The following is a 9,095-nucleotide window of genomic DNA, read 5'->3' as shown; positions in this document are numbered from 1 at the left end:
ATGCATCTACCCCCGCTACGTGCACCTGACACCCTGTTCTCTGCCTTCCCTCTTATTAACGACAGAAACACTCCAAGCCAAGGCGACTTCTTCACGTGCGCCCTGCATCCCACCCTTTCTCGCCTACTCGGGGACATAAATCCAGCAATTACCTCCCTCTCTCTGGCATCGTCAGTTCTCCCCTCTCTTCTGGATCCTTCTCATTGGCGTAAAAACATGCTCTAATGCACGCGTACTTTATTAACCTCGTCTAGCTACAGCTCCAATGTTCTGCTGCCTTTTACAACAAAACCCTCAAAAAAAAAAAAAGTTATCCATACAAATGTCTCCGATTCCTTTCCTCCAATTCGTCTTGAATCACTCCACTCAGAATTTGGCTCCATCGCTTGGCCAAATCAACTCTTGAGGTTAACCGGTGACCTCCATGTGGCTCAACCCAACAGTCCAGCGACCTGCCCTCATGTTACTTGAGCCTTCTTGCTGTATCACAGAAGTTTATTTTCTCCCTTTGGCTTCCAAGACACCCATTCTCGTGATTCCCTTCCTTTCTCAGTGGCTGCTCCTTCGCAGTCTTCTCTGCTGTTTCTTCCTCATCTTTGGGGTCTTTAAACGTTGGAGGGGCTTGGAGCTCGGTCCTTGGTCCTCTTCTGTGTTCTCTCTTCACTCACTCCTTTGGTGATGGCTTCCCAAATTTATATATAGCTCTAGGTTGGACCTCACCCCTGAATTCAGACTCGTATACTCACCTATCCCCTCAACACATCCACCTGGAAGTCTAGGAGGTACCTCAACACGTCCCAAACCAAACTCTTAGTCCCTACTGTCCCCCTGCCCCCCACCTGCTGTTCATCTAATCTCAAGAAATGGAAACCTCACCTTGGCGGCTTCTCAGATGAAAAAGCTTGCAATCATTTTTGACTTCTCTCGCTCTCTCCCTCCCAACACCCAATCCATCAGCAAATCCTGTCAGCTCTACCTTCAAGACACATGCAGATTCTAACCGCGTCTCACCACCCCCACCGCTCCCACCCTCGTGAAAGCCACCACCACCTCTCACTTGAATTATTGTTTGAATCTTTTGCCTTAAATCTTTTTTATTGAGATGAAAGCCATATAACATAAAACTGACATTTTGAAGGACACAAGCCAGAAACATTTAGTAGATTCACAATGTTGTGAAAGCATCATCTCTATTTAGTTCCAAAACATTTTCATCATTCCCAGAGGAGACCCCACACCCATCAAACAGTGACTCCCCGTTTCTCCCTCCCCAGCCCCTGGCACCACTAATCTGCTTTCTATCTCTACGGATTTGCCTATTCTGGACATTTCATGTGAGTGGAATCATACAAGATGCGACCTTTAATGTCCGGCTTCCTTCACTCAGTGTAATATTTTCAAGGTTCATCCATGTTGTAGCCTGTGTCAGTACATCATTCCTTTTTATGGCTGAATAATATTCCGTGGTATAGACATACCGCATTCTGTTTACCCATTCATCTATTGGTGGACACTTTGGTTGTTGCCACCTTTTGGCCATTATGAATGGTACTGCTATGAATATTCACGTACAAGGATTTCTTTAAACACCAGTTTTTAGTTCTCTTGAGTATATACCTAGAAGAGGAATTGTTGGGTCATATGCTAATTCTATGTTTAACTTTTTGAGGAACTGCCAAAAGGTCTTCCATGGGTTGCACCATTTTATCTCATTTGAATTATTTTAACAGCCTGTTCTTCCTTTTTATTGGCCGTGTGTGTGTGTGTGTGTGTGTAATTTCTCTGAGTGGAAGGGAGGACAGAGAGGAACGGGATATGGAGATAGAGACGCCACCTTTGTCATTAATGTAACAAGGCCAGGGAGTCCTCAAACCCTCACGTGGTGGCTGCAAAGAGAAAAGGCCTGTGTCTACAACGCAGAGCGGGAGAACTTTCCGTGCCCAGTGGTCCTGGTGTCACGTATGTCAATGATGGCTCACGGATCGACTCTTAACTAGATAAATGTTGCCGATGCCTTTTGACATCTTTGTTTTCCAAATGTATTCTAAAAATCTCCATTAAAAGTAACATTCTTCTTATATAGGAAATAAATGTCGTGTAATTTATGATGAGGAGTAGATTGTGAAATGCACATGAAAACACAGCTAATCAAAACATGTGCACCATTGCTGCTACCAATTTTGCTATTATTTTTATTAAAAATGTGCATGTGCGTGTTCAAACTCTTTCTATCTTCTGTACTCATTCCTAAACAAGATCATATTCTGTCTCAGGCTTGTGACTAACGTAAAAGAAATTGAATTTAAATGTCGGGCTATGTTTTTTTTTTATTGGCGTAACATTGGTTTATAACATATAAGTTTCAGGTGTACATTATAATTTGGCATCTTTAACAGCCTCTTCTTTTTTAATTAAATATAAATTTTAATGAACTAAGTACTTTTGCATATTTTAAATTCTTTACTTGGTAGTTATTTTTTATAACAGGATATTAACATAGGTTAAATTCTGTGTATTTGAAACTGTTACAGAGCTTAAGCCTCTTTACTTCAAACAGCAAAAAAAAAAGTTTTTTGCATTAAAAAAAGTAAAGGGCATATTTTAGTTAGAACTGTCATTTAAGTTATATAAAATACAATCATTATTTTTTGCTTTTTTTATTCTTATGTGGAATATGTATGTTTTTGTATCAAAAACACTCACTGTGTATCTCAAGAAAAAGAAACTACACTAAATAGCCCTGTTTTAAGAAAAATATTTACTAAGCATCTCAACTTGAAGACCAAGTCAGGATTATAAGTCAGGATCTGAAGTCTCAGGCTAGGAGAGACTGGGAACGTTAATCAGTTTGGTCGTATGCTTCTCACTGAACCACGTCAGTAGTACTAGCCAAACACAGCCTCTTCTTTTTAAAAAAATTAATGAGGTCATGTTGGCTTATAACGTTATGTAAATTTCAGGTATACATTATTATATTTTGGCTTCTGTGTAGCTTGCATTGTGTTGACCACCAGAAGTTTAGTTTCCCTCTGTCACCATACACATGTGCCCCTTTACCCCTTTTGTCCTCCTCGACTCCCTGTTAACAGCCTTTTTTTTTTTTTCCTTTTGAGGAAGATTAGCCCTGAACTAACTGCTGCCAATCCTCCTCTTTTTGCTGAGGAAGACTGGCCCTGAGCTAACATCTGTGCCCATCTTCCTCTACTTTATATGTGGGACGCCTACCACAGCATGGCGTGCCAAGTGGTGCCATGTCCGCACCCGGGATCCCAACAGGTGAGCCCTGGGCTGCCTAAGTGGAACATGCACACTTAACCGATGCATCACCGGGCCGGCCCCAAACAGCCTGTTAACAAAGGCACGAGTATGACCACTTAAGATGAGTAAAATTGCGCCCTCCACCTTCAATGGGTCCCACCTCACTCAGAGCAAAACCCCACGACCTCACAGGTCTGTCTGACTGCAAAGCCCAAGTTCTTCGCTGCACTGTTTTGTGAAGTTTGTACCTGGAACTCAAAACAACTCTAAATGTTAATCTTTCAGCAACACTCCATTTACAGGTGGGAAACTTCGTACCCAGAGAGGGAAAGGGGCCCCACAACCAGTTGATCACAATGTCAAGACTGGCCATGATGCTTCAGGGCAGGATTTTGGGCCCCGGCCTCTGGCGCACAGTGGACACTCAATGAATGCCTGATGACCGGTGTGCAGGCTGGGTTGATAGCAGAGCTCCTGTAAGCTGCAGGGCCCTTGATATTCTCAGAGGCCCCCCCCAAGGCTCTAGCAATGTGTTCCCATGGTCTGATGTTTCTGTAAAATTTGCAAAAGGAAGATATTTAAAATGCAATTGGTTGAGAGACCACTGTCTGTCTCCAGCTCTCCTGTCCCCTGTTGCATTTCTGACCGAGGGTGGTGCCGCAGTGGCCTCGGGCATTTATGGGATCCTGCTGAGGGGATGGTGAGTTGAGGATAATTTAGGTTAGGCTTCGTGGGATATTTTGATGTGTTTCTTAGACAATTTCAGACAAACTACCTAACTAGTTGTCCTGGTGTGGGAATGACTCCCAGGAATGCTCCCACTGTCCAAGGTGCTAACTCATTAGGTGCCAGGCCACAGAGTATGGTGGCAGGAACGTGTACTCTAGTGACCCCCTCCAGAAACACCTGTGTAACGGGGGTGAGTCAAGAATCAAAAGGACTGAGCCAGAAGCTAACCTGTGGAAAGCTTTATCCAAAAGGTACAGCTAACATACGACAAACTTCATCAAAGTTTTCACAAATTTCGAAAAATTTAGATGATGTCACCATCATCATGATTTGTGAATCTGAAACTTTTTCCAAATTATAATGACTAAAGAAAGTTCCATCAAGCGTGCTAAAGGTAATTTACTTTTCTCTGTAGATAAGGATATTATGAAATAAACATATGCAGCCAAAAAATAGGAACTATATGACAGAGGTGTGTCAGGCAGGAAATTAATGAAAACATCATGTTACTTTTTGGCATTTTGCAATATTTGTGGTATTTGTCAGCTCTTTTAAATGAGAAACTTCTTATTTCATATTCTAAGTAAATTTTCATATTCATACCCAATTTTGTTTGTGATTTTGAATTCCTTCTCTTAAAGAATGCTCCCTTCCTCTACTCTGTCATCAAATTCCATAGAATTCTTATAAGCTGTATTCTCCCTGTTGATGACTCATTGACTCGAAATAGGAGTCGTTCTCAAGCTGTGTGACCCCAGGCTAGTGGTTGGACTTCTCTGAGCCTGTCTCCTTAATGGCAAAATGGGAACACAATAGAGCCTCCACTACAGAGTTGTTCTTAACTTTCAGTAAGCCAAGGTCTGCAAAGTGCTTAGCGCAGGTTTGCTACGCCCTGAGCGAGGATAAACGTCAACCCATGTCTACGCTGACAACATTTCCGCAGCTTCCGGACCTGCGGCCAAGACCTTCCTGTGCGCATGCGCGCCCGACTCTCTCCGCTAAGGACTCCCCTCCTTTTGGGCGCGGCCTATGCGCCGCAGGGGGTGGTGGGCGGAGCCAAGGGCCTACTTCCGGGATCGCTCCCTCTCCTGGGGCCAACCCTCCTTATATGACTGGCAGTAGTGATTATCCAGTAGCGATTGGACAGGAGCCCGACGACCCCACCCATTTCGGAACCGCTCTTCCGAGTTGGCCAATTGTAAGCTTTGGAGGGCGGGTTCTTCCCTGGGGGCGGGACAGAGTGACGAGCGTCTGTTTTGACGAATGGAAACTTGGCTGCGTCTGAGCCAGAGCCAATCAGAAGCCGGAAGGCCGGATCCTGGGGCGGGGCCGGAGCTTCGGCGGTTGAACAGCTAGCTAGGAGGGGTGTCGGAGAAGAAGGTGAGAGGCGGCGAGAGCGGCGGGTGCGCGGGCACGGGCGGCTGGCCGGGGGGAGGGGGTGCCCTGGGGGAGAGGGTGACCCGGCGGTGTGGGCGTCGGGGGGGGGGGGGCGCCCTTTAACACTGGTGGGCGCTCTAATGAGGGGTTTGAGGCCGAGCGCAGTGTGTGAGTCGGAGGGATTTTGGATTTCGCGGGGGGTGTCTAAGGGGGAAAGCTGGAGACGGCAGGTGGTGGAATTTAGAAATGCCCTTGTTATACAGCCTTACGGTTTCCTGGGGGGGTTTAGGACAGAGGGTTGTTAGAGCGCGGTGCGGAGGGGTAGAGGTCCCCGCGGTGAGTGATCGGCTCTGATTTGGGTGGTGGGCGTATGAAGAAGCAACATTGAGGAGGGAGGGAGGGGGACCTCCAGGGGTGAGGTGTGATGGCGTAGCGTTGACTGTGCCAGGCACCTGCCAAGCGTGTTATGTGGATTAACTCTGGAACTCCCTAGCAACCGTACCGTGGTTAAGAGCGTGGGCTCTGGCATTGGGTTGCCCGCGTTTGAATGTTGGCTTTGCCCCTGGGCCTGCCGTCCAGCATCACGGTGGCTTTGGCTGTCAGAGTCGTTTACCCCTCTGTGCCTCAGCTTCATCTCCGGTAGAATGACCTGGGCTCTCCTCTGACCGCTCACCGAGTGGCCTCCCCCTCTCTTGGCTTCGATGGTCTTTTACATAGCGATCTTTCCAGTCGGGATCTCTCCCCTGAACTCCAGAGCCATGTAGTCTCTTCTCTACCTGAAAGTCCAACTGATATCTGGACTTTTAACACTTGTCCCAAACCCAACTTGTGGTTCCCCGCCTTCAACCTCCAAACCCAGTTGATGGCAGTTCCCTTCTTCGAGGTACTCGGGACAAAAACCCTGGAGTTGTCCTTGACTCGTGCTTTTTCTCTCACCTGCATAGCAAATCTCATTGGCTTGCCTTTCAAAGCACACCCGGAATCCAACCGGGTCTCACCGCCTCCCTTGCTTACCGACTGATCCAAGCCATCACCTGCTCTTACCTGGTCTGTTGCGGTGGCCTCCTCATGGGCTCCCTGCCTCTGCCCTTGACCCCACAGTCAGGGACATCCTGTGAAAACAAAAGTCAGATATGTTTCTCCCCTGTTCCAGTCCTCCCTTGACTCCCACCATCCCCCCTTTGCTCACTCTGCTTCAGCACCCTGGGCTCCTGCTGTCCCTCAGACGTAGCAAATACATTGCCACCTCAGGGCCTTTGTACTTGCTGTTCCCTCTGTCTGGATCACGTTGTCCCGAGATGTCTACAGGGCTTCTTCCTCACCTCCTTCAGGTCTCTGTTCAGATGGCAGCTCTGCAGACAGGCCCTCGCTGACCACCCAAACTAAAATACTTCCTGTCACTCCCTGGCCCTTCACCCCCTCGTTTTATTTTTTCTTCGTAACACTTACCACTAGGTGACATGTATTAGTGTTTGTTTATATCCACTCAGTTTCTTAGACACCCCCCACCCCCAGAGTGTTGGCTCCACGTGGATAGAACTCAGCACCTAGAAGTGCACATAGGTCCTTACATGGTGTTACTTGTCATATACCACCCTTACTACCATTTCTTGGGGGTCTCCCTGTGGTATAGGGCAGGGTTGTTGAGCTGCGAGGGTCTTGGGTTGGGTGGTGGGGTCTAGATGGGGTAATAAACTGGGCAGATTGTGGTGCCTAAGGGCGGAAGATCTCAGCTTTAGTTAGTGCTGGGAGGGGGGCTGAGGGGTTGGGGGGGTAAGTCGGGGTGGGAAATGCAGATTCCTAGGCCTACGCCCCAAGATTCCCCTTCTGTAGGTTTGGAACCATGCCCAGGATCCTGCGTTTTCATCTAGCATCTGTGGTGATGCTGAAGGTCTGCGACCCTCACTTCTTTTTTTTTGCCGAGGAAGATTTGCCCTGAGCTAACATCTGTGCCAGTCCTCCTCCACTTTTTGTGTGGGTGCGACCCTCACTTTGAGAGACAGGCTGGTTCAGGGCTTGGGCTGGAGCTCTCATCATTAAACTCCTCCTTTTTGTCCAGCCCTGTGCTGGGCAGTGCTGGGGACGCTGTGGTGTGGAGACAGCCCCTCACCCAGCCTGGGAGTCAGGGAGGGCTTCCTGCACGAGGGGACCTTGGAGCTGAGACCTGGAGGATGACAAGGAGTGCGCTGAGGGGAGAAGACCTTGGCTGTATCTCTGGTGCCTAGAACCCCATTTCCTGGTGTCGCACATTAATTCACGAGCAGCCCCCGAACGGTGCCAGGGCCAGGATGCTGAAGATACAGGAATGATCACAATGGCTCTGCCCTCACGGGCTCCTGGTGTGTCAACTAATCCTCAGCCGGTTGCACAGATGGTAACAGCTGAGCGAGTGCCAGGCACTGTTGAAACACCTTTATGTATTAACTAATTTAACCCCTACAACGATCCTGTGAGGTGGGAGCTCTTATCGTCCCCACTTTAGTGATGGGGAAGGGCCCCGAGAGGGTAAGTGCCTTGCCTGGGGTCGCATTGTGGTGAGTGGTAGGGCCGGGATCTGAACCCAGGAGTGCCCAGCCTGCCGTGTGTGCCCTGTTTAAGGTGTGAGGCCCCGTTTGGATTAGTGTTGAGAGGGAAAGGAGCAGAGAGTTATGAGAGGAAACGCAAGGTGGTCAGGGAAGGGCAGCTGGGTAATGAGTAGGGGGACAAACGTGCCAGTCCCTCACTGCGGGATCCTAGGCAAGCCTCAGTTTCCTCCTCTGTAAAATGGGGGATGATACGGCCCCGACCAGAGAGCAGAATTAAGGGTGAGTCACTGGTTATAGCTGTGCATTGTCCCTGTCTAAGGCAGAAAGCACTTGAGGGACAGTGAGGGAGGGGGTTTGGATACCCTGGGGAGGGGGCGGGCTGCCGTGTGCACTGTGGAGGTCCGGATTGTGGGGTGTCCTAAAGGGCTTTTGTGTCTGTGCATTCCAGGGGCACACTGCGGAAGGCTCCGGTCTGTGTTCTGGGTGAGTGCAGGGCCAAGGAGGAGGGGTTCTGTCCAGCTCAAATTCACCCACATGGTGGGGAGGCGAGCTCAGAATGGGGGCCAGGAGGGGTCCCTCAGGCCAGGCATGTGTGTGTATGTGAAGTGGGGGTACGCTGCGCTGGGGAGTCCAGCTGGGTCATGGCTGGGCTGGCATATGTGGTGGGGGGCAGGGGCGCTGCAGAGAGGGGAAAACAACCGTCAGGGGTGGGGGGCTCCTCGGGTGGTGATTTATCCATGTCTGCTGTGGGAGATGGTGATGCGGATTTGTTTTTGGGGAGCCCAGCGTGGAGGACCTCAGCTCTGGCTCTGGGGTGAAGGCTGTGAAACCTGAAATATCCCAGGAGTGCAATTTGGGAGGCAGAACCGGGGACAGTGACGGAACGCTGGAAATGGAGAGAGGGTCACCTTAGTGAAAGATGAGAGAGAGAGGGCTGGGGGCTGGATACTTGAGTGTGTGTGTGCTGAAGCCGTGATGGCATGAGGCCCGAGAACCAGGGTCAGCTGCGTGGGCCAGAGTGGGGCGCTGGGGTGTCCGCGCAGAGCGCGCCCCTTTGAGGTGGTGATGTCATGGGTTGGCGAGGGCGGGGCATTGAAGGCAAGGCTGGGACGCGGGATCGAGGAGAAGAAGAGCTGGGAGAGACTAGGGACTGGAACGGAAATAGCGACCAGGATGGGCCACTGGTCACAGAGCAAGGATGGAGGA

The 9,095-nt window shown here is 49.4% G+C and overlaps 1 protein-coding gene across 5 annotated transcripts in view; it reads left to right on the top strand.

Moving 5' to 3' along the window:
- Positions 1 to 5,303: 5,303 nt before the first annotated feature.
- The window catches only part of CCDC61 (coiled-coil domain containing 61), a 23,088-nt gene continuing 19,296 nt past the window's right edge, over positions 5,304 to 9,095 (top strand). For 4 of the 5 annotated variants that reach the window (XR_006891723.1, XM_046683953.1, XM_046683952.1 and 1 more), the window contains exon 1: positions 8,338 to 8,372. The gene's annotated coding sequence lies outside the window, so the exon portion shown is untranslated. Of the gene's footprint in view, positions 5,368 to 8,337; positions 8,373 to 9,095 lie in introns of those variants that run through there. The other variant, XM_046683951.1, reaches the window with a different exon arrangement.

Source organism: Equus quagga, chromosome 13, assembly GCF_021613505.1.
Source record: "Equus quagga isolate Etosha38 chromosome 13, UCLA_HA_Equagga_1.0, whole genome shotgun sequence".
Classification (NCBI taxonomy): domain Eukaryota; kingdom Metazoa; phylum Chordata; class Mammalia; order Perissodactyla; family Equidae; genus Equus; species Equus quagga.
The sequence above is the reverse complement of the archived record's forward strand: the minus strand, read 5'-3'. Positions and strand labels throughout refer to the sequence as shown.